Source organism: Caretta caretta, chromosome 2, assembly GCF_965140235.1.
Source record: "Caretta caretta isolate rCarCar2 chromosome 2, rCarCar1.hap1, whole genome shotgun sequence".
Taxonomy (NCBI): domain Eukaryota; kingdom Metazoa; phylum Chordata; order Testudines; family Cheloniidae; genus Caretta; species Caretta caretta.
In genome coordinates this window covers 135,854,182-135,877,857 of record NC_134207.1, presented here as the reverse complement: position 1 = coordinate 135,877,857, position 23,676 = coordinate 135,854,182, and the positions used below count along the sequence as shown (strand labels likewise).

The 23,676-nt window shown below is 51.7% G+C and overlaps 1 long non-coding RNA gene across 1 annotated transcript in view; it reads left to right on the top strand.

The window, feature by feature from the left end:
* The first annotated feature begins 4,815 nt into the window (after positions 1-4,815).
* LOC142071109 (uncharacterized) overlaps positions 4,816-23,676 on the top strand; it is a 59,157-nt gene continuing 40,296 nt past the window's right edge. Inside the window, exon 1 of the long non-coding RNA XR_012667083.1 lies at positions 4,816-5,130. This is a non-coding gene — a long non-coding RNA (uncharacterized LOC142071109). The remainder of the gene's footprint in view (positions 5,131-23,676) is intronic.

Below are 23,676 nucleotides of genomic sequence, written 5' to 3'. Positions count from 1 at the left end.
GGGCGGGGCCGCGAGCGCGAGACAGTCACTGCAACCGCCACGCGGCACAGACACCGAGACACCTCCCCCCGCCCCCGCCCTCACTCCCGGGGGGGGGGTGTCACCCCTGTGCCCCCTCCCCCACCGAGGCACTGTCACCATCGCGTAGCAGGGTCACAGTCAACCCGCCCCCCCCACACACACCAGGGCAGCCACCTCTGAGGTCCATCTGGCATGATCTTGAGCCCACACAACTGGACAGCTGGCGCGGGTCACTGAGCACCCTTCAGATTGCCCAGGACAGCTGCCTCAGCCACGGGGTGATCCTGGGAAAACCTGGACAGGTGGCAGCCCTACCCCTCTGCACACACCTACGCACATACCCCACTACCACACACACCAAGGACACTGTCACCTCCCCCCACTGGAAAAATGTTCATATTCAAACATTCGCTTCCAACACCATCACCTTCCGTGCACACAGTCACCTGCCTGCTTCCACACAGTGATCTTCCCCTCTGGCCCCAGTCACCTGTCCCCAAAACATTGTCACTTGCCTTTTGCAACAGTCTGTCACTTCCCCACCTAATACACAAACAGCTGCTCCCCCTTTCCAACATACTCACCTTCCTTCCCTAGACAATCACCTGTTCCTCTTAAAACTCCTCACACATACATGCTTGCCCCCTTCAAAAATTATTCCCCCCCAAATCATCCATTGCAACACCATTACTTCTCCTTCAGAAATAATCAGCCCCCCCTTCCAACACTATCCGTCTTTCCCAAGCAGACAGACAAACAGTCCTCCCCCTCCCTGCCCCCAGCACTGTCCAACAAAGAGACACAGTCACTTGCCCCCTTCCAACACAGTCATCTTCACCTCATGGACACAATCCGATCACCATTGCACACACCTACACATTCCCTCTCTTGAACACCATCACCCTCCAGCACACTTCTCCCCCATCCCCAGACACTGCCACACCTATGAACTGTCTCTAATACACCTTTTCCACCTTAAACTATGCCACCATAACACTCACATCTCCTTTCATGAGACTGCCACATCCCACTGCAGGATTTAGACCTTGTAAATAAAGACTACAGTATTATACAGCTATTGCCACAAAACAGTTCACTAACAATTGCATGCTGAAGCATTTTGGGCTGTTACTGGGGATTTTAAAAAAATAGGAGCAGGGCATGGGTAAATGATAGCTATTCAGATTTATCTGTTAACAAAAAAATGTCCTTGTGCCTTGATATTTACTACTGCCTGCAGTTTCCTTTTCTGCTCTACATATACACTGGAGTGACTGGAAAGTGCCCATCCTCTTCCCCGGGAGACAGAGAGAGAGTTGTATCAGTCATAAATTCATCTTTAAAGCTGAAACCAGGTTTCTTGCTAAACCATATACTCTCTCTCCCTCAGAGAGAGAGAGAGAGGGAGAGAGAGAGAGTCAGGCAATCACCCAATCAATGAACAGACTTTACATATTTTGCTACCTTCCAGTACTTTGCCCTCTTTTAGAGGCATCTCACCTACCTGAACTACCTATTGTATATGACAGACTTGGCCTTGCTTGATAGCTCTGCTTCAGAGACTAATACCCCCTATCCCCACACCCTTCCTGGGAAAGAAAATGGAAAAAAATTGTGTGTCCATGCACCTTCAAAATGAAGAGTCAACAGTACATTTCATTTCTTTCCTCCTTCCCCCATTCTCTCTTTGGTTTAAGAGTTACATCCCATGTTCTTCCTCACTCCCATTTATTAAAAACAAATATACAGTTACATTCCCTACAATACAGCATTACCATAATCTTCCTACAGCTTCTGGGATGACCTGAGATGAGAGGAATGGGATGCAATCAACAGCAAAATGCTGCTTATGTTTGAGAGAGTGAGAGTGAGTATGTATCAATGTATAAGGGAAGAGGTACATTTTGAAAAAGAGTATGGGCCAAGCAAGATTTTCTAGATAAATGTTGTTGATGATCCTTGGAGAATGGAGGTTGCATAGTTGACAAGAGGACTCCCAACCTCTTAGACCAGTGGTTCATTTATTTTATCAGAGTGGTCTGCAGGGATTGTGTTTGTAAAAAGTAGTCCATGTGTTCTTTTCTTGATGCCCTTTTTCCAAAAATGCATGCTGTTACAAGTTTATAAAATCACCACAGTATTGAAAATACTTTTATCTTCTAACAGTCATAAAAAATAAAAAGTACCTTGTACAAATATCCATTCTGGTTACAAATACATATTTTCAGAAAGTACTTTATAATAAAAATCTTTAAATCCCATATATTTACAACTTCATAAACTTTTACCAGGTCTCATAAAGTAACTGAGAAATTCTATAAGTAAAAACAATGGATTTTTCATCTCATAATAAAGGAAGCAAAAGGACTTGACAAAGAAGGGAAAAGGATATCAAAGGGCAACTATCTAGCCAAATGGGTACTCTCACTTCTCAGCATTTAATAAGAAACAAATGATAGAAGATGAGAAAAAAACCTAAATTTTGCTCTCAGGGACTCTGATAGATAGGTCTGAAGGTACTGAAAATCTGAAGGTACTGCTGTGAGCCTAATTATCCCTCCTCCTTCTGTAGTGGATGTTAGGCAGGAAGGGTGGGACTCCAAAGAGGAGAATTCAGTCAGTAGGAGGCTGGTTAGGAAGCAGTGAAGAGGAACAGCTTCCATTGGGGAGAAAAGGTGGGTTGGAGTCCAATGTTGAGTAGGATTGCTGCCTGTTCAAGCCTCTCTAAAGGGAAGGTAGACCTTGATAGGAGACTATTTGGATGTACACAAGCATTGCTGGTTGTCTTAAGTCAAGCTATGGCAAATAGTGTCCTGACAAGAGGGGGGTGGAGAGCTAAACCAAAAGGATGAATGACCTCAGAAATGCCGATAATTAAGATCAGCTGGGGCAAAGACTCCTCTACTTAGAGTATGGGGGGGTGGGAGGAATTTCTTTGGTGGTGGTTATTGTTTTTGCCTGTTAGTTTGGGCTGGGATTGAATTTTTGCGGTGACCTTATGGGTGGCTGAGCCACATAAACCACCAGAGCAGGTAGAAAATACTTGTTGGGTAAACTGAGGCAGAGAGCCTCCAGCACTATGCTTTGCCACAAGGAGAGGCAACTTGTGGACAGGGCTATCTCAGCTACATAGAAAGAGTAAGCAGATGCATCACTAATGGTGGTCCTCAAGTACAAATAAAATATTTCTCCAGTATTAAAATCTTAATCTAATTCAAATAATTCAAACCATGTTCTAAAAAAGAAACCCAGCCTGTGGCTGTTAGTCACTATGATTTCAAAGGGAGCTTACCTCCTAGACATTTTTGAAAATCCCACTAAGCACCTCTGCATCTTTAGGGGCCTCAATACGTTTAAAAATCTGGTTCTGTGGGCCAAATCATGTAGTCTTTACTTAGGTTTAATTCAGTCATTACTCAGGCAAAAAATAACTCATCTCAGTGCTTAGTTTGTTGACTTCAATAGGATTTTTTTGAGTAAAATATGAATTAAGACTTCAGAATTTGTGTACTGAGCAGAAGTGTCCTCTACAAGTGATGTCTCCTTTATCTGGAAAATGATAAAATGGTTATATAAAAAGATACAGAAAGAGAGGGGAAATCTGACAATACAAAAGTGGGGAAGCTGAGAGTATCAGTCTGTGCGTGTGTGGGCAGGGGTGGGTGGGGGGAATAATACATGCAAGGACAAAAAAATCAATGTCTTTTAAAAGGCTGAGGCAGAAAGAGACCAAAATCAAAGAGTGAGCAAAACACAGAGAAGACACGAAAACAGAGGCCAAAGAGCCAAAAATAATCAAGGCAATGGATAACTACTTTCTGGCTACCTAAAATTTCCCCTGTAACTTCAATTTGCAAACTTCTGTTTACTTATCCTCCAGAAAATTGTCATGTCAAGTTATTGACGCAGAATGGCATTAATACTTAACCCCATGGGGGGGGCTGCATTTCAGTACTGATGACTGATCCATGTATATGCAGCAGTCTGTATAATACACTGGGATCATTCAAGATGGTGATATAAAACAAGTTATTGTTATTGGAGGCTGAATAAAAGAGACCAAATAGAAATGAAGGTATAGTCTGACACATGCTCAAGAAAGAAGAAACTATAGTACAAATGAAAGAATATGAACTATTAAAACCAAAAAAGAGTCAAATATTGAAGGAGAGAGAAAATAAGCTAAAAACAATTAGAAACAAGTGGTGAAACAAAAGGAGTGAAAAGGGAAAATAGATACTGCAAGGCTATTGTAGTCAATATAATGGAACAATAATATATCAGTATCCCTTTCTATAAAGTTCTGATTTTCTTTCTCTTTCCCTTTTGTACCCAAAAAACATTCAGTAGAGAACTCAATTTTTAGAACTAGCTTGAAAAATAAAAACCTCAAAGTAGAAATCAGACAATTGTTTTCTTAATATCAGAAGAGGAAGAAATAAATATGACTGAGGTATATAGAATCATGTGTAAAGAAGACTAATTGGGTATTCCTATTTTACCTTTCCCATAATGCAAGTACAAAAAGGCAATCAATCAATCAAAGGCAGAAAATCTGAAATGGATAAAAGGAATTATATGTTTAGTTGGTGTGTGTGTGTGTGTGTATAACATAGAATTCATTGCTACAGTATATCTTTAGACAAATAGTTTAGTAAGATTTTTAAAGGAGTACTTATTTATCTGTCTAGGATAAACGTGCAGTTACACAAATTAAAATAAAATTGCAAAGACTATTGATCATCATGCTTCGGAGTTTATCTGTGTTTTTCAGCATGCTAGGTGATGGGAGGAGGGGAAAGGAAAAGAGCAGAAGGGGTGGAGAATATTACATGACACATCCTCCACCCCAAGCAGCATGCGGCCTTCTGGTGAGTGGGAAACAGGTATGGGAGCCAAAAAATGAGAGAAAAAGCAGAAAGGAGAAAAATAAAAGCAGAGAAGAAGGGACAGATTTTGGAGATGTTGTGGTAGATTTTAGTAACAGCATCAGTGTGGCAGGGTTGAAGGAAGAAGAGTTGAAGAGAGGAAGGATGTTCCTGTATTTAAGACAGCAGCCTGGGACTCAGGAGATTTGTGTTCAATTCCTATCTCTGCTGCAGACCTTAAGTAAGTCATTTAATCTCTCTGTGCCTCAGCTCCCTGTCTGTTAAATGGAAATAATACTTCCTTTATCTGTCTCTTCTATTAGGACTGTAAACTGTTATTGGCGGGGATTGTCTCTTACTGTGTCTGTACAGTGCCTAGCACAATGGGCCCTTGATCTTGGTTGAGGTCTCTAGGCACTACCGTCACACAAATAATAAAGAATGATAAAAAACAAACTGATAGGTGGTGAACCTGTGGGACAGTGAGAAAAGTGGAGTTGTCGGCAGTTAATGGAGAAGATAGGGGAAGTGCAACCACTGAGGGGAATGAATGACATCTCTCCACCAACATTTTACTATCCTGCCTATTCTCATTCCTCTCCCTCCCTCTCTCCCAGCCCAACCCAACTCAACCTTTTTCATGTGGTTGCACCAGGGGTTTGGGAGAAAAGATTATTCCAGGTTTTAACATGTTGAGTATGAATTGTAGGTGGGACATCCAGGAAGAGATGTCAAAGAGATACTCAGAGGGCGTTTTTGAAGGGAAGAAAATATTAGGGGTGGATAAGTAGTTCTGTGAGTCATCAGCACAGTCACTGTAATGACTGGATGAAGTTGTCTAGGAATAAAGTGTAAAGGTGATGGTCAAGGAGAGGTCCTTGAGGAGTGGATATGGTATATTAGTTACCAAATCCTGCTTTTTAACAAAATATTTCCCTGATTCACAAGCATTTGCCACTGCCAGACAAAATAATGGACTGGATGGATCATTGGTCTGTTTCATTTTTACAATTCCTATGTCTCTGGGAAAAGATGCAATGCCTCTTTTTTGTTTTTATAAAAGAGAAAACAAAACAATTACCAACATGTTAAAATATTATCTCATTAGAATTCAGCTAAGCAAAGGGCAAAATGAACTCACTTAAAAAGGAAAGTGAAAAAATGATATAATCATAAAATGTATGTTAAATAATGCAGGAACCTAATGCAGTATTATTAAATATGTACTTTAATATGCAAAGCAGTACACCTAATCAGGGACAATCACCTGTACTTTTAAAAGACATTCTTAGAATAATTGAACATTCAGATTTAATTTTAAATATGCTTTACATGTTTGGAATATCATAAAACGTGTCTATGAATAAAACAGCCATCTGTTAAACCGCCATTTTAAATCGTTCAGCAACAACACAACATTAGAAAATGTGAACAGATGGTTAATTGCAGTGCTCGTGATTGAATATCATTTGCTTATTCATACGTTACTGTTTTGTGTTATGAACACATACACATCCTGTAAGGAAGGTTTTTATGGTTATGTCAACCAATTAATATCTCCTGTATTGTAGAAAACTACTGTGTTATAAAACCTTTAATTCTTAGGTGCGCTTCTCACTGTCTTGGAAATACGTATTTAGGGCCTATCCAGCCAGTATTGAATCCACAGCTGATGGATCTCTAAAACTGCACTAGAACCTAAGAACTAGCAGCCAAAAGGTTGATCCTGATTCTAAGGGTGAGTAAAGTCTTGCCTATTCAAGGATTCTGTGACCATCCAAGACTCCCATGAGACTGTGAAAAAGGGTCAATTTTACATAATAGATGCTCTTTTTAATGGTTTTATAAACCTCAATTCATAATCAATAGGACATGTCAAGGATGCTTTGTGACTCACCCAGCATCCTAATGCAGACTAGTACAATAACTGAGGTAGTCTTCACAAGATGACAACCCAAAGATACAGCAGGGCTCCATTTTAAAGCAGAGCCAGGTAAAGGAAGAGAAGAGCCATGCAGCCCAAAGATTATGTCCACCTAAAAACTGGTGTTTAAGAAGACCTGCCTATGTTGTTATCAGTAAGATTTCTGCTGAGAAGAGAATGAAGGGTGTCCTCTTTCAGACATTTTCCAAGTCTCTGAAATGACCCCTTTTTGTACATCTTTAATAGAAGCATCTAGATACAGGGCTTGGTCCTGCACAGGGCCAGCTCCAGGCACCAGCTTTCCAAGCAGGTGCTTGAGGCGGCATTGAGAATGGGGCGGCAGTCAGTGTCCCGCAGCAGCAATTCGGCAGCAGCTCCACTGCTCTTCTGGACACCAGCTACACCGCTCTTCCGGGCATGGCGGCAATTCGGCAGCGACTGCTTGGGGCGGCAAAATTGGTAGAGCCGCCCCTGGTCCTGCAAACTCTATGTCAATAGGAGTTTTGCACACAGAGGTTTTTACAGGATCAGGCCCCCTGTTTCTCAGGGTTTGTGCTTTTGGGGCAAAGAGCCTGCTTCTCTGCAGCTCCAGAGGCCCATTGGCAGTGGAACTAATGTTGTTCTACTGTGCAAGGGCAGAGAACTGAATGCAGAGTGACCCTCTCTGGGCAAGCATCCTGTATAGCAGCACACAGGGGCAGGAAGAAGTGGAACATGGGTAGCCTGAGTTATTGATTGGGATATGACTGGAGGATTTGCTATTGCATGGGTCCTCTTGTCCTTTCTTCCCTTACAGAGGGAATGTGTAATGGCACATGGAGTCTACAGCAGACACTGAGTTGAAGCAGGCTCCATGGAGCAGCTGCTCTGCTGCTTGGGGAGTGGATGTTTCCCATCATCACTGTAGCTTATAGGAGGGTTGTTTGGTTATGTTAAGCAGAAATATATTAAAGAGTTAATAGAAAATAGGTTTTGGCCAAAGTTAGCCTCAGTATAGAGGAGTATGGGAAATGGAGCTTTTTAGTGTAAGTAAAAGTTGGGGACAGTAAGATGAGAAAACAAGATAGCAAGGACGGGACCTAGGGTTATGTTGAGGTTGTTTAGGTTATAAGTGGTTTTAGTAGGATTTTTAATGAATGTTTTTGAGAATTTTGGATGTTTTATTACCATGCTATTTATACTGATAGTATAGGAAGGACGTTGGTGCAGATGTTAATTTGAATAATGTATAATGTAAACAACCAATGAAGAGGTGGTAGAAATGTGAATATGGTAATAGATAGGTTTAATATAAATTAGTATTATAATGGTTTATAAAAAGGAGTAGCCTTGCTAAATTGGGAGAGTGTCGATTAGCATCTAAAGTGTAAGCATCTAAAGGTTACAGGTAGGGCTGTCGATTAATCGCAGTTAACTCACATGATGAACTCAAAAAATTTATTGTGATAAAAAAATTAATTGTGATTAATTGCACTTTTAATCACACTGTTAAACAATAAAATACCAATAATTCATATTTATTAAATATTTTGGATGTTTTTCTACTTTTTCATATATATTATATTCTATGTAGTAATTGAAATCAAAGTGTATATTTTTGATTACAAATATTTGCATTGTAAAAATGATAAAAAAAAGAAATAGTATTTTTCAGTTCACCTCATACAAGTACTGTAGTGCAATCTCTTTATCGTGAAAATGCAACTTACAAATGTAGATTTTTTTTTGTTACATAACTGCACACAAAAACAAAACAATGTAAAACTACAGAGCCTACAAGTCCACTCAGTCCTACCTCTTCTTCAGCCAATCACTAAGACAAACAAGTTTGTTTACATTCACAGGAGATAATGCTGCCCTCTTCTTATTTACAATGTCAATAGAAATTGAGAACATGCATTTGCATGGTACTTTTGTCGCCGGCATTGCAAGGTATTTACGTGCCAGATATGATAAACATTCGTATGCCCCTTCATGCTTCGGCCACCATTCCAGAGGACATGCTTCCATGCTGATGACGCTCATTAAAAATGTAATGTGTTAATCAAATTTGTGACTGAACTCCTTGGGGGGAGAACTGTATGTCTCCTGCTCTGTTTTACGCATATTCTGCCATATATTTCATGTTATAGCAGTCTTGGATGATGACCCAGCACATGTTGTTTGTTTTAAGAACATGAGCACTGCAGATTTGACAAAATCCAAAGAAGGTACCAATGTAAGAATTCTAAAGATAGCTATAGCACTTGATCCAAGGTTTAAGAATCTGAAGTGCCTTCCAAAATCTGAGAGGGACAAGGTGTACAGCATACTTTCAGAAGTCTTTAAAGAGCAACACTCCGATGCAGAAACTACAGAACCCGAACCACCAAAAAGGAAAATCAACTTTCTGCTGGTGGCATCTGACTCAGATAATGAAAATGAACATGCATTGGTCTGCACTGCTTTGGAATGTTATCAAGCAGAACCCGTCATCAGCATGGATGCATATCCTCTGGAATAGTGGTTGAAGCATGAAAGGACATATGAATCTTTAGTGCATCTGGCACATAAATATCTTGTGATGCTGGCTACAATAGTGCCATGAGAATGCCTGTTCTCACTTTCAGATGACACTGTTGTGACGTTGCACCCCATAATGCTTTATGGAAATATGCTTATGAAAGTAAATATGACATAACTGGAATATGTTTATGCTAGATATGCCATGTAACATAGCTCTGCAAAGGTTATGATCCACTAGATATATTCATGCTATTTATATGCATATATCATTTTTGTATTTGAAGTTATGAATATTGGCTATGTACTTGTTAGTTTTAAGTAGCCTCAGTGAAGCAGCTGGTCAGCTTCCTGAGAAAAGACTATTCTCAGTAAGTGCCCAATCAAGAAACACTTAAGCTAACAATGAACTTGGAGATGCCATTCCACATCTGAGCTTTCCTGGGAATGTGGCCTTGCTGGTAAGGAACTCAGTCATGCATGGACATGTGACTTGCCCATGTGACCCCAAAACTCCATCTTGGAGCTGGATTCTGGCTAGGAGAGAGAAGGGGGTCTCCACCTGCAAAAAAAAGTCTATTTAAGCCCCTGGAAGACCCCTCCATTTTGTCTTCAACTGGCTTAAGACATAGCCTCTCCACCCCAAAGGATACCTGAAAGAAACTGAAACAAAGGACAGTGTGACAGGGTCAGGCCAGATGGCTATAGGAGAGTAATTATTTTTTTTAAGCAGAAAAGAATTTTATTTATGTAACACTTACAAAGAATCACCAAAGAGGATAAAGCAAAACTATGCAACAAAACAAAAGCAAACAGAAGGTATAACACAGCAGCCTTCAGGAGGGAGAAGTGTTCAGGCTAGCCTGGGCCCAGAGCGAGGGGGCTTCCTTGACACTTGTGGGCTTTCACCCTCCTGAGTTACCTGGTGGCCTAAAGCGAGGGGGCTTCCTCGACACTCGTGGTCTTCCACCCCCTCGAGTTACCTAGTGTCACGCCCAGTGTCACCGATTATTCCTCTCCTGAGAGTGCCCGACAAGATGGGCATGGCTGTGGGGTGGGCGGTTTGGGGTGGGAGGGATTACACCCACGTGTTATAGGACCCCTCCTAGGTAACAGTGATGATGGTATCCACAGCGGCAACGGCTGGGGCTGGCGTCTCTCGCTCTTCCCCTCAATCAAAGGGTCAGACGGAGGGAACCGGACGGGGTCACCGAGCAGAGAACCCTGGACAGCGCCCACCGCTCCTCGAAGGCGTCAAGGGAGTCGGCGGACGCCGCCCAGAGGAACTCCGCCCGGATACGTGAATGTACTGAGGATCGGAAAAAGGCCCTACAATCGCAGGACGCTTCATGGGCCAACCTCCTCTCTCTGGTTTTATAAATGGCTGTTTTAGCCAAGGCTAGGAGGAGGTTGACCAGGAGATCCCGCGATTTTGTGGGGCCACAGATGGGAAGTGTATAGATAAAAAGGTGAGGGGAGAAATGAAGCCAGAAGCGCAATAGAATATTTGTGAGGAGCCGGAAAAGGGGCTGCAATCTGGCACACTCTAAATATACGTGCGCCAGGGTTTCCCTCACATTACAAAAAGGGCAAGTATCCGGAATGGGGGTAAACCGTGTCAGAAACATGCCCGTGCTCACAGCTCCATGAAGGAGCCGCCAACTGATGTCCCCGACGGGCCTCGGGACCAAGGTGGAATACAGGCTGGCCCATCGAGGTTGCTCACCCTCCAAAGGTGGCAGGAGGTCCCGCCACTTTGTATCGGGGCGGGGCACCAGGGTGTGGGCGTGAAGGGTGAGTGTGTATAAATATTTCCGTGGCGCGATTTGGAAGCTGACTGGCTGCAGTTCATGCAACCGGCTTGCAGTGAAAGGGTGAGGGGTTTGTTGGGATCGGCAGGGTAGGGACCCAATTGAAAGGTCCGGCGGGCCTGGGGTAGAGGGTGGGCGGGGTGCGCTCTCGCGCAGGGCTCGGTTGAGTTAAGCCCAAGCAGCGGGCGTCAAGGTGGCCTTCACCTCCTGAAGAACGCGCCGGGGGGTACGAGGGCTGGAGAGCCCCATGCACCGAGCGAACGTCAGGGGATCCAGCCAGTCTCCCCGGTTGTAGTCCAGGAGGTCTCCGACTCTTGTCACTTCCGCCAGGACCAAACTCTGGCGCACCGAGCAGGACTCCGCCACCTGCACACGGAGCTGGGGGTTGTGTAGCAGGGGCTCCGTGAGGAGATCTGCTCCCACAGTGGCCGCCATGGACCTGGTTGTTTAAAACAGTTTCCAGGTCCGGAGGAGGTCCTGATAGAAGACCGGCAGCCCGGAGCGGTCTCGCGTAAAACCTCTCGGACAGAGATAAAAGAGCTGCCAGTCGTATCGGAGCCCTTGGAAGCGGCGCAGGAAGGCGTGCGCCAATATGCTCCACGTCGAACTTCCTGCACTATAAAGGAGCCTCTGCAGGGCCTGGAGGCGGAAGACACGGACCTGAGTGTGCAGACACTTCAGGCCCTGCCCTCCATCCCAACAGGGACCCAGTGCATTCCTGACCAAAAGAACTCTAGAATCGATGTCCGGACGTTGCTCAGGAAACCCGGGGCCGGGACCAGGGTGTTGAGCCGGTACCAGAGCGTGGACAGGACTAGTTGGTTAAGCACCAGTGCTCTCCCTCGGAGGGAGAGACATCGGAGTAGCCTCGTCCATTTCCGGAGCCGCTCTATCACCCCACCCTCTAAATTTTGCCAGTTCTCCGGCGGGGAAGGGTGCGTGGCAGAAAGGTAAATGCCTAGGTAGAGCAGTGGACCCGCACTCCACCGGATGGTCTGAAGCGTGGGTGGGAGGGAGCTCACCTGCCGCCAGTCCCCCACCGCCAAGCCAGAGCTCTTGACCCAGTTGACTCGGGCGGAGGAGACTGCTGAATAGATGGCCTGGCAAGCCTTCACACGTGCCAAGTCGCCCGGGTCCTGGACCACGAGGAGCACGTCATCGGCGTACGCCGACAGGACCAGCCGCAGCTCCGGCTCCCACAGCACCAACCCTGTCAACCTCCTGCGGAGGAGACAGAGGAAAGGCTCGATCGCCAGAGCGTACAGCTGACCCGAGAGGGGGCACCCGTGCTGTACTCCTCGCCCAAAGCTGACCGGCTCGGTCAGTGTCCAGTTGAGCCTAACCAAACACTCCGCGGGGGCGTACAGCACCCGGAGAAAACTCACAAACTGAGGTCCGAATCCAAACGCCTGCAGAGTGCTCAGGAGGTACCCATGGTCTACTCTATCGAATGCCTTCTCCTGATCGAGAGACAGGAGGGCGAACGACAGACCGTCTCTACGCCCGAGTTCCAAAAGGTCTCGGACTAGAAATAGGTTGTCAAAAATGCTGCGACCCGGGACAGTAAAGGTCTGGTCTGGGTGGATCACGTCCGCCATCACGGACCCTAGCCACAGCGAGATTGCTTTCACTACGATTTTGTAGTCCGTGCTAAGGAGTGAGACGGGACGCCAGTTTCGTAAATCGCAGAGGTCCCCCTTCTTCGGCAACAAGGCGAGCACTGCTCGCCTGCACGAAAGAGAGAGGACCCCGCCCTGCAAAGACTCAGCCCAGACGGTGGCTAGGTCTGGGCCGAGAATGTCCCAGAACGCGCAGTAAAACTCCACGGTCAGCCCGTCCATGCCCGGAGATTTATTGGTGGGCATGTGACGGAGGGCTTCTGAGAACTTGACCAGGGTGAGAGGCAGCTCTAGCCGGTCTCGGTCACCCACGCTGACCGTGGGGACTTCCTACCAGAGCACCTTGCAAGTGCCAGGATCGGTCAGATCCGGGGAGAAAAGGCTTGTGTAGAAGTCCCGGGCCCTCCCACACATCTCCACCGGATCCGTGAGGGGTGCGCCGTCTTCTGCTAGAAGGCAGGTGACGTGTTTCTTGGCCCCCCTCGTTTTCTCCAGGGCATAGAAGAAGCAGGAGCCGCGGTCCATCTCCCGAAGGAGGCGGATGCGGGACCGAATGAAGGCACCTCGGGCCCGGTGGTCCTCGAGGGCCTGGAGCTCCTCCCGCTTCTCCCGGCACGCTCCGCAGAGGAACGGGTCCTCGGGGCTGGCGGCCAGATGCCTCTCCATCTCTAAGACCTCCCGTTCCAACTGCTCTATCACTGCATTTCTCCGTCGGCTGGTGCCCCGGGTGTAGTCACGGCAGAAGAGCTTGGCGTGCACCTTCCCTAGATCCCACCATCGCCGCGCCGAGGGAAAGGCACGCCGCTGCTCTCGCCAGGCCAGCCAAAACTCCCGGAAGGACGTCACAAAGCCCTCATCCTCCAACAAGCTGTTGTTAAAGTGCCAATAGGCCAGCCCCGGCCTCTCTGCATGGAGGGAGGCTGTTATGGTGGCTAGATGATGGTCGGAAAATGGGGCCGGCCGAATGTTGGAGGAGTGGGCCTGTGAAAGATGGAAACGGGATAGATAAATATGGTCCAATCCAGAGTGGTGTGAACGATGGGCCTCCACCCAAACAAAGGTGAACGTGGAAGTGTCATCTGGGTGGTGGTCACTCCAGACGTCTACTAGGGAGTGATATTCAACTATTTCTCGGAGAATGTTCGCAGCAGCCGGGCTCAGCACGGGGCTCAGCACCCCATTCCTCGAGGGTGGTGTTAAAGTCCCCTCCCAGGACTAGGCACTCGTGAGAATCTAGGGTGCCGAGGAAGTCCGACACCCGTTGATAGAATTGTGGCTGTTTCAGGCTCGTAGTCGGGGCATAGATATTAACAAAGTTGACCACGAGCCTCTCCATACGGACTCGGAGATGCAGCAGGTGGCCTGGCACGGCCTCAGTGACCCCTAGCACCTCGGGCCGTAGGTTGAGGGAGAACAGGGTCGCCACTCCAGCTTGCCACATCATGAAGTGGCTAAAGTAGACCCCGTCCCCCCACTCCAGCCACCAGCTGTCCTTGGCGGTCGGATCCGTATGGGTCTCCGTTCCCGAAGGTAAGAGAGCACCTGGGACCTGCGGAGAGCCATCCTACAGCCCCTGGTGTTCAAGGTTGCGATAATGAGAGGCGTCATGCGGAGGGCTGGGGGGGTGGGGGTTCCTTATTGGCGGGGGGGTTCGCGGCCCCCGACGGGTCACGCAACAATCCGTGACCCATCCCGTAAGTGAGTAAATCATTACGGAAGCCGCGGGCCCTCCTGTAGGCCGCAGCACCGCGCCTTCCTTTCCCTCTACCCTCCTCTGTAAGGGCCCTTGTGGCCTGGAGGATTTGATCAAAGTCCCCCCATAGCTAGAGAGCCAGCTGTACCCTGTTGCGGGCGCCTCGGATGTTTTCTAAAAACTTCCGCAATGCATTTTGCAGGTCATGCGGGGGTGGGGTTGCAATTTCCGGGTTGTTCTCTGGTGGGGCTCTTGGTGCAGCCTCGTGGTCCGCTGAGGCGGGCAGGCAGGGTGCGGACCACCGACGGGGTGTCTGACAGGCTAAAGTTATTAGGTCCATCTCACGCCTTGGGGTAGAAGGGGATGGCAGAGGGAAAATTGCAGCTTCTAATGGGTCGTGGCAGGAAAATGCAAAGGCTGCTCCCTGGGGGGAATCCGCAAAAAACGGAAAAGAAATAATCCCAGGGGTGGCAATAGCATTGCAGGAGGAGGTGTATTGGGCAGGGACAGGGGTGGGGGCGGGGGCAGAGGCAGAGGCAAGGCTCTGGGCTTCGGGAGGCAAGCAGCTGAAAGGTGGTGTCTCCTGAGCAGATTCGAGGGTTGGGGGTGGGGGAGGGGGCTCCCAGTGATGCTAGGCGCAGGCTCTGTGGTGGATTTGGCAGCCATGGCATCAGGTGGTGGACCACCTTCTGTAGGGTGCCCGCCCAGGAGGGCGGTTAGGGGGAGGGAGCATGGGGAAAGGGGGACTGGGGTGAGGTTGCCCAGCTCGAGGCCAGCCGGCAGTAAATCATCCTCTCCCTGGGTGACCGGGGTCAAACCTAGGGCCTCAATCTCCTCATACATGGAGGAGAGGTCGTCTTCTGCTACCCTGGGGGCCCCTCCTCTGGGGCCCGCCTTGACGGTCGCTTCGGGGTTCGCAGGGGGTTCGGGTGGTATCCGGGTAGAAGGGGTTTCCTCAGGGGTCTCGGAGGGGAGGGTCTCCCGTGGAGGGGAGATTCTACCTTCCAATGCCATTCTGTCTTCCCCTCGCGACACTGGCGGATGGATCTGACTCGTGGGCATAGCGGAAGGCTCAGTATCAGTGCCTCCCTTCCTGGTCTTCCGGGGGGCCTCCGCATCGGATGGGTGAAGTGGAGCTCGAGCCTTCCGCTTGCCTCGCTTCCCCTGGACTAGGGTCCAGCCCTCCATAGCGTCGTCTGGGGGTTGATTAGCAGGGGTCGTGTCGGGGGCAGAGGCGATAGTTCAGGGGTTCGGGGGGGTAATGGTGAGGCAGCATGAGGGGTGGGGAGTTCTCCTTGGGGCGGGCCCTCTCCTATACCCGGTAATAGCTTTGCTGCACCCTCCTCTATAGGCTCTGCTGGATTGTTAATAGCAAGGGTGGGACTTCCTTGCTCGTCTGGGCGTTGTAGGGGAGGTGTCTCTTGGGCCCGGATGGGAGCAGCGGTGGGTCGAGCAGGAGGAGAGGTGGTTTCAGGTGCCGGGTGGCCAGGGGCATCGGCAACGACGGAGCCGACGTCCTGCTGGGTCTCGGGGGGCTCGGGTGCCCCTCCCCGCTGGGTCAAAGGGCAGTCTCTTCGGATATGCCCCGCTGATCGGCAGAGGTAGCACCGGGTCTCTCCGGTGGAGTAAAAGACCCGATAGCGGGCTCCCTGGTAGGGGACTAGGAAAGACCCCTCGAGCGCCTCTCCGTCACGCACCGGCGCCGGCGGTAGAAGCTGCACTTGCTGTCGGAATGAGAGGACGTGACGGAGGGTGGGGTCCTTGCAGCCCAACGGGAGAGGGCTGATGACAGAAACAAGTTTCCCCAGGGTGGAGAGAGCAGGCAACAGGGGGGCATTGGGTAGAAAGGGAGGGACGGAGGTGAGGACTAGGCGAACGCCCAGGTACTCTAGCGGCTCCAGGGGGACAAAGACCCCCCCCACTGCCAGGCCCTTCTCCACCGCCTCCTGGGCGGCAGCCTCCAATGCTAAGAAAAAGACGACCTTCCCGTACATTTTGGAGGCCACCACGATAGCCGTGGGTCCTACCACCCTCGCCAATGCCTGCACGTATGTCTCCACGTGGGGCAAGGCGGGCACCAGGAGGCAACGGACTCCGTGCTTCCTGGTCATGGTGGGAAAGGGGCCCCGGCCGCTATTGATGGTAGCGGAGGTGGTGGGTGGGCGAGATGACTAGGTGGCAGGCGGGGGGGGTGCCACCACCCAGGCATACATCCCGGGGGCCGGGGAAGGGACGCTCGCAGAGCTGGTGGAGGGAACAGCGGGGAGGGACGCCATGGTTGATGACGAGGCCACAGCTGTGGGGGCAGCCCCTGCCATGCGAGGGCCTGGTGGTTTTAGCGGGGCCCTTTCCTTTCTTCACACCCTGGCCTTTCCGGCCAACTTGGGGGGGTTTCCTAGAATCTGCGGGGGCGGTGGACATTACAGCGGCAGTAATCACCTGGGTGCCTCCTGCTGCCGATGCCCCAGCGGGGGCGATGGCAGACGTTTTGACAGCAGTGGTGGGGGGGAGGGCTTGAGGGTTGGGTACGGGGGAAGGTGGGGGAGGGGCAGCTGAGGTTGTTAGAGGGGCCTCACCCCTCTCATTCCCCGCCATTGTGAGCAGGGAGAGACGGAGAGACACCAGAAGGAGGACGGGGGGAGGGGGAAGCAGATTAACCACTCCTCTCTGCTGGGCTGCAGGCGGGGGGGGGGTGCCAAATGGGTCGGACTGGACGGGGAGGAAAACAGGAATTGGGGTCCGGTAATAGGGGCAAACTGTGGGGTAAACAGTCCGGGGGGGGGGGGAACGGGGACGTGGACCCACGCACGTTTGTCCAAAGAGTCTCGTTTGGTCGGCTGTTGTGTCCGGTCCGAACGGCAAAATTCAAAGCAAAAAGCTGAATCCAAAGGCAGGTGGCAAGTTGCCAGCAGGGACGGACGGCGGGGAGGGCCGTGACGGTTGTAATAGTGTTGGGGGGGCACCGATGGATCGGGGGGCAGCTCCGTGCCACACCCCCTGTGCCCCCACAAACGCAATTAAAACACAGTCAAACTCCCCCCACATGAGAGTACAATTTAAAAGTTACTCAGTCTTACGACCCCCTCCACGATGGTTCGTAGCTTCCCTGGGTGATTTTTTTCTGTCGGCTATCTTCTCTTCCAGCTTTGTAATGAGGCTTTCTGCAGGCCAAGAATGTTGCAGAGATAAGAAGAATCTTCCTAGTTGAGTACGGGTTTAGAAACAACAGCAAAACGGCTGGGTCTGGGGGCTTCCACTCCCCTCCTCGGGTAGCGGGTCAGCAGTCCTCCCCCCCTCCTCCGGGGGTTTCAGCTGGAGCAAAAGCGGTGTCCGAGAGCAGGCGTGGGGGGGGGGGGGGGGCTGGCACCAAGCTGGCAACCGACCAGCACTCAAACGGCAGCAAAAAAACAGCAAAAAAAGAAACAAAACAAAAAAAAGCGTCTGGCCCGGTCGGGGGGGGGAACTAAGCAGGGTCAAAAAGTAAGAAAATCCAGGCCAGGGGGCTTTAGGAGAGAATAGAAAGCAAATAGAGTAGCAGCAAGCGAAGGAGGACCCTTTTCCCTGGGTAATGGAGCAGGGAAGGTTTTTCTTTTTTTTTTGAAACAGAAAGGAAGTTTATTTGTAACACTTACAAGAATTACCAGAGGAAACAAAACAACTATGCAACAAAACAGCGCAAACAGAAGGTATAACACAGCAGCTTTCAGGAGGGAGAAGTGTTCAGGCTAGCCTGGGCCCAGAGCGGGGGGGCTTCCTCGACACTCGTGGTCTTCCACCCTCCTAATTTCCTTGGTGGCCTAAAGTGGGGGGGCTTCCTTGACACTCGTGGTCTTCCACCCCCTCGAGTTACCTAGTGCTGCGCCCAGTGTCACCGATCCTCCCTCTCCTGAGAGTGCCCGGCAAGATGGGCACGGCTGCGGGGTGGGCAGTTTACGGGTGGGGGGGTAGACACCCATGTAGTATAGGACCCTTCTTAGATGACAGTAATAATGGTATCCACAGCGGCAACGGCTGGGGCTGGCGTCTCTCGCTCTTCCCCTCAATCAAAGGGTCAGACGGAGGGAACCGGACGGGGTCACCGAGCAGAGAACCCTGGACAGCGCCCACCGCTCCTCGAAGGCGTCAAGGGAGTCGGCGGACGCCGCCCAGAGGAACTCCGCCCGGATACGTGAATGTACTGAGGATCGGAAAAAGGCCCTACAATCGCAGGACGCTTCATGGGCCAACCTCCTCTCTCTGGTTTTATAAATGGCTGTTTTAGCCAAGGCTAGGAGGAGGTTGACCAGGAGATCCCGCGATTTTGTGGGGCCACAGATGGGAAGTGTATAGATAAAAAGGTGAGGGGAGAAATGAAGCCAGAAGCGCAATAGAATATTTGTGAGGAGCCGGAAAAGGGGCTGCAATCTGGCACACTCTAAATATACGTGCGCCAGGGTTTCCCTCACATTACAAAAAGGGCAAGTATCCGGAATGGGGGTAAACCGTGTCAGAAACATGCCCGTGCTCACAGCTCCATGAAGGAGCCGCCAACTGATGTCCCCGACGGGCCTCGGGACCAAGGTGGAATACAGGCTGGCCCATCGAGGTTGCTCACCCTCCAAAGGTGGCAGGAGGTCCCGCCACTTTGTATCGGGGCGGGGCACCAGGGTGTGGGCGTGAAGGGTGTGAAGCGTGAGTGTGTATAAATATTTCCGTGGTGCTATTTGAAAACTGACCAGCTGCAGTTCATGCAGCCGGCTTGCAGTGAAAGGGTGAGGGGTTTGTTGGGATCGGCAGGGTAGGGGCCCAATGGAAAGGTCCGACGGGCTTGGGGTAGAGGATGGGCGGGGTGCGCCCTCGCGCAAGGCTCGGTTGACATAAGCCCGAGCAGCGGGGGTCAAAGCGGCCTTCACCTCCTGAAGTACGCGCCGGGGGGTACGAGGGCTGGAGAGCCCCATGCGCCGAGTGAGCATCAGGGGATCCAGCCAGTCTCTCCGGTTGTAGTCCAGGAGGTCTCCGACCCTCGTGACTTCCGCCAGGACCAACCTCTGGCGCACCGGGCGAGACTCCGCCGCCTGCACACGGAGTTGGGGATTGTGCAGCAGGGGCTCTGTGAGGAGATCTGCTTCCACGGTGGCCGCCCTGGACCTGGTCATTAGAAACAGTTTCCAGGTCCAGAGGAGGTCCTGGTAGAAGACCGGCAACTCGGAGACGTCTCGCGGAAAACCTCTCGGACAAAGATAAAAGAGCTCCCGGTCGTATCGGAGCCCTTGGAAGCGGCGCAGGAAGGCATGCGCCAGTATGCTCCACGCTGAACTACTTACACTATAAAAGAGCCTCTGCAGGGCCTGGAGGCGGAAAACGCGGACCTGAGTGTGCAGACACTTCAGGCCCTGCCCTCCTTCCTTCAGGGGTAAATGAAGAACTCCAACCAGTGACCAGTGCATTCCTGACCAGAAGAACTCTAGAATCAATCTCCGGAGGTGGGTCAGGAAACCCGGGGCTGGGACCAGGGTGTTGAGCCGGTACCAGAGCGTGGACAGGACTAGTTGGTTAAGCACCAGTGCTCTCCCTCGGAGGGAGAGACATTGGAGTAGCCTCGTCCATTTCCGGATCCGCTCTATCACCCCGCCCTCTAAATTTTGCCAGTTCTCCCGCGGGGAAGGGTGCGTAGCGGAAAGGTAAATGCCAAGATAGAGCAGTGGACCCGCACTCCACCGGATGGTCTGAAGCGCGGGTGGGAGGGAGCTTACCTGCCGCCAGTTCCCCACCACCAAGCCAGAGCTCTTGACCCAGTTGACTCGGGCGGAGGAGGCTGCCGAATAGATGGCCTGGCATGCCTCCACTCACGCCAAGTCGCCCGGGTCCTGGACCACGAGGCGTACGTCATCGGCGTATGCCGACAGGGCCAGCCACAGCTCCGGCTCCCGCAGCACCAACCTGTCATCCTCCTGCAGAGGAGACAGAGGAAAGGCTCGATCGCCAGAGCGTACAACTGGCCCGAGAGGAGGCACCCCTGCCGCACTCCTCGCCCGAAGCTGACCGGTTCAGTCAGGGTCCAGTTGAGCCTAACCAAACACTCCGCGGAGGCATACAGCACCCGGAGAAAACTCACAAACTGAGGTCCGAATCCAAATGCCTGCAGAGTGCTCAGGAGGTACCCATGGTCTACTCTATCGAATGCCTTCTCCTGATCAAGAGACAGGAGGGCGAACGACAGACCGTCTCTATGCCCGAGTTCCAAAAGGTCTCGGACTAGAAATAGGTTGTCAAAAATGCTGCGACCCGGGACAGTATAGGTCTGGTCTGGATGGATCACGTCCGCCATCACGGACCCTAGCCACAGCGAGATTGCTTTTGCTACGATTTTGTAGTCCGTGCTAAGGAGTGAGATGGGACGCCAGTTTCGTAAATCACAGAGGTCCCCCTTCTTCGGCAGCAAGGCGAGCACCGCTCACCTGCATGACAGAGGGAGGACACCGCTCTGCAAGGACTCAGCTCAGACGGTGACTAGGTCTGGGCCGAGGATGTCCCAGAACGCGCGGTAAAACTCCACGGTCAGCCCGTCCATGCCCGGAGATTTATTGGTGGGCATGCGACGGTAGGCTTCCGAGAACTCGGCCAGGGTGAGAGGCAGCTCTAGTCGGTCTCGGTCGCCCACGCTGACCGTGGGGAGTTCCTCCCAGAGCACCCCACAAGCGCCAGGATCAGTCGGATCCGGGGAGAAAAGGCTTGTGTAGAAGTCCCGGGCCCTCCCACACATCTCCTCCGGATCCGTGAGGGGGGTGCCGGTTTCCGCAAGAAGGCAGGTGACGTGTTTCTTGGCCCCCCTCATTTTCTCCAGGGCATAGAAGAAGCAGGAGCCGTGGTCCATCTCCTGAAGGAGGCGGATGCGGGACCGAACGAAGGCACCTCGGGCCCGGTGGTCCTCGAGGGCCTGGAGCTCCTCCCGCTTCTCCCGGCACGCTCCGCAGAGGAACGGGTCCTCGGGGCTGGCGGCCAGATGCCTCTCCATCTCTAAGACCTCCCGTTCCAACTGCTCTATCACTGCATTTCTCCGTCGGCTGGTGCCCCGGGTGTAGTCACGGCAGAAGAGCTTGGCGTGCACCTTCCCGAGATCCCACCATCGCCGCACCGAAGGAAAGGCACGCCACTGCTCTCACCAGGCCAGCCAAAACTCCCGGAAGGACATCACGAAGCTCTCGTCCTCCAACAGGCTGTTGTTAAAGTGCCAATAGGCTGGCCCCGGTCTCTCTGCACGGAGGGAGACCGTTATGGTGACTAAATGATGGTCGGAGAATGGGGCTGGCCAAATGGCGGAGGAGTGGGCCTGTGAAAGATGGAAATGGGATAAGTAAATACGGTCCAACCGAGAGTGGTGTGACCGATGGGCCTCCACCCGGACAAAAGTGAACGTGGAAGTGTCATCTGGGTGATGGTCACGCCAGACATCCACTAGGGAGTGATGTTCAACTAACCCTCGGAGAACATTCGCGGCGGCCGTAGGTTGGGGGAGAACAGGGTCGCCACTCCAGCTTGCCAAGTCGTGAAGTGGCTAAAGTATACCTCGTCCCCCCACTCCAGCCGCCACCTGTCCTCGGCGGTCGGGTCCGTATGGGTCTCCTGCAGGAAAACTACAGAGTACCCCCCTTCCTGAAGGTAAGAGAGCACCTGGAACCTGCGGAGAGCCATCCTACAGCCCCTGGTATTCAGGGTTGTAATAATAAGAGGCGTCATGCGGAGGGCTGGGGGGGTGGGGGTTTCTTGTTGGTGGGGGTGTTCAGGCCCCCAGCGGGTTGCGCAGCAACCCGTGACCCATCCCGTGGATGAGTAGATCGTTTCGGAAGCCGCGGGCTCGCTCATAGGCCGCAGCACCGCGCCTTCCTTGCCCCCTGCCCTCCTGTATAACGGCCCTTGTGGCCTGGAGGATTTGGTCAGAGTCCCCCCATAGCTGAAGAGCCAGCTGTACCCTATCGCAGGCGCCACGGGTGTGTTCTAGAAACTTCCGTAGTGCATGCCACAGCTCATCGGGGGGTGGGGTTACAATTTCCGGGGTATTCCCTGGTGGGGCTCTTAATACAGCCTCGTGGTCCGCTAAGGCGGGTAGACAAGGTGCGGACCACCGACGAGGCGTCTGACAGGTTGGGGTTATTAAATTCATTTCACGCCTTGGGGTGGAGGGGGATGGCAGGGAAAAAATTGCAACTCCTAATGGGTCGCGACTAGAAAGTGCAAAGACTGCTCCCTGGGGGGAATCTGCGAAAGGCGGGAAGGAAATAACCCCAGGGGCGGCATTAGCATTGCAGGAGGAGGGGACTTGGGCAGGGACAGGGGTGGGGGCAGGGGCAGGGGTAAGGCTCTGGGGTTCAGGAGGCAAGCAGCTAAAGGAAAGTGCCTCCTGAGCAGAGTCAAGGGTTAAGGGGTAAGGGAGGGGGCTCCCAGTAATGCTAGGCGCTGGCTCTGTGGTGGTCTTGGCAGCCATGGCATCAGGTGGTGGACCACCTTCTGCAGGGTGCTCGCCCGGGAAGGCAATTGGGGGAGGGAGCATGGGGAAAGGGGGACTGGGGTAAGGTTGCCCAGCTCGAGGCCAGCCGGCAGCAAATCATCCTCTCCCTGGGTGACCGGGGTCAAATCTAGGGCCTCAATCTCCGCATACACGGAGGAGAGGCCAGCTCCTGCTACCCCGGGGGTCTCTCCTCTAGGGCCTGCCTCAACGGTCGCCTCGGGTTTGGTTGGTATCCAGGCAGAAGGGGCATCCTCAGGAGTCTCGGAGGGGAGGGTCTCCTGTGGAGGGGGGACTCTGCCCTCCAATGCCAGTCCGTCTTCCCCTCCCGACACCAGCAGATGGATCTCACTCGTGGCCGTAGCGGGAGGCTCAATATCAGTGCCTCCTTTCCTGGTCTTCCAGGGGGCTTCCGCGTCGGATGGATGCAGCGGAGCTCGAGCCTTCCGCTTGCCTCGCTTCCCCTGGACTAGGGTCCAGCCCTCCATAGCGTCGTCTGGGGGTTGGTTAGCAGGGGTCGTGTAGGGGGGCGGAGGCGATGGTTCAGGGGTTCGGGGGGGTACCGGTGAGGCAGCATGGGGGGTGGGGGGTTCTCCTTGGGGCGGGCCCTCTCCTGTACCCGGTAATATCCTTGCCACACCCTCCTCCATAGGCTCTGCTGGATTGGTAATAGCAAGGGTGGAACTCCCTTGCTCGCCCGGGCGTTGTAGGAAAGGTATCTCTTGGGCCCGGACGGGAGCAGCGATGGGTCGTGTA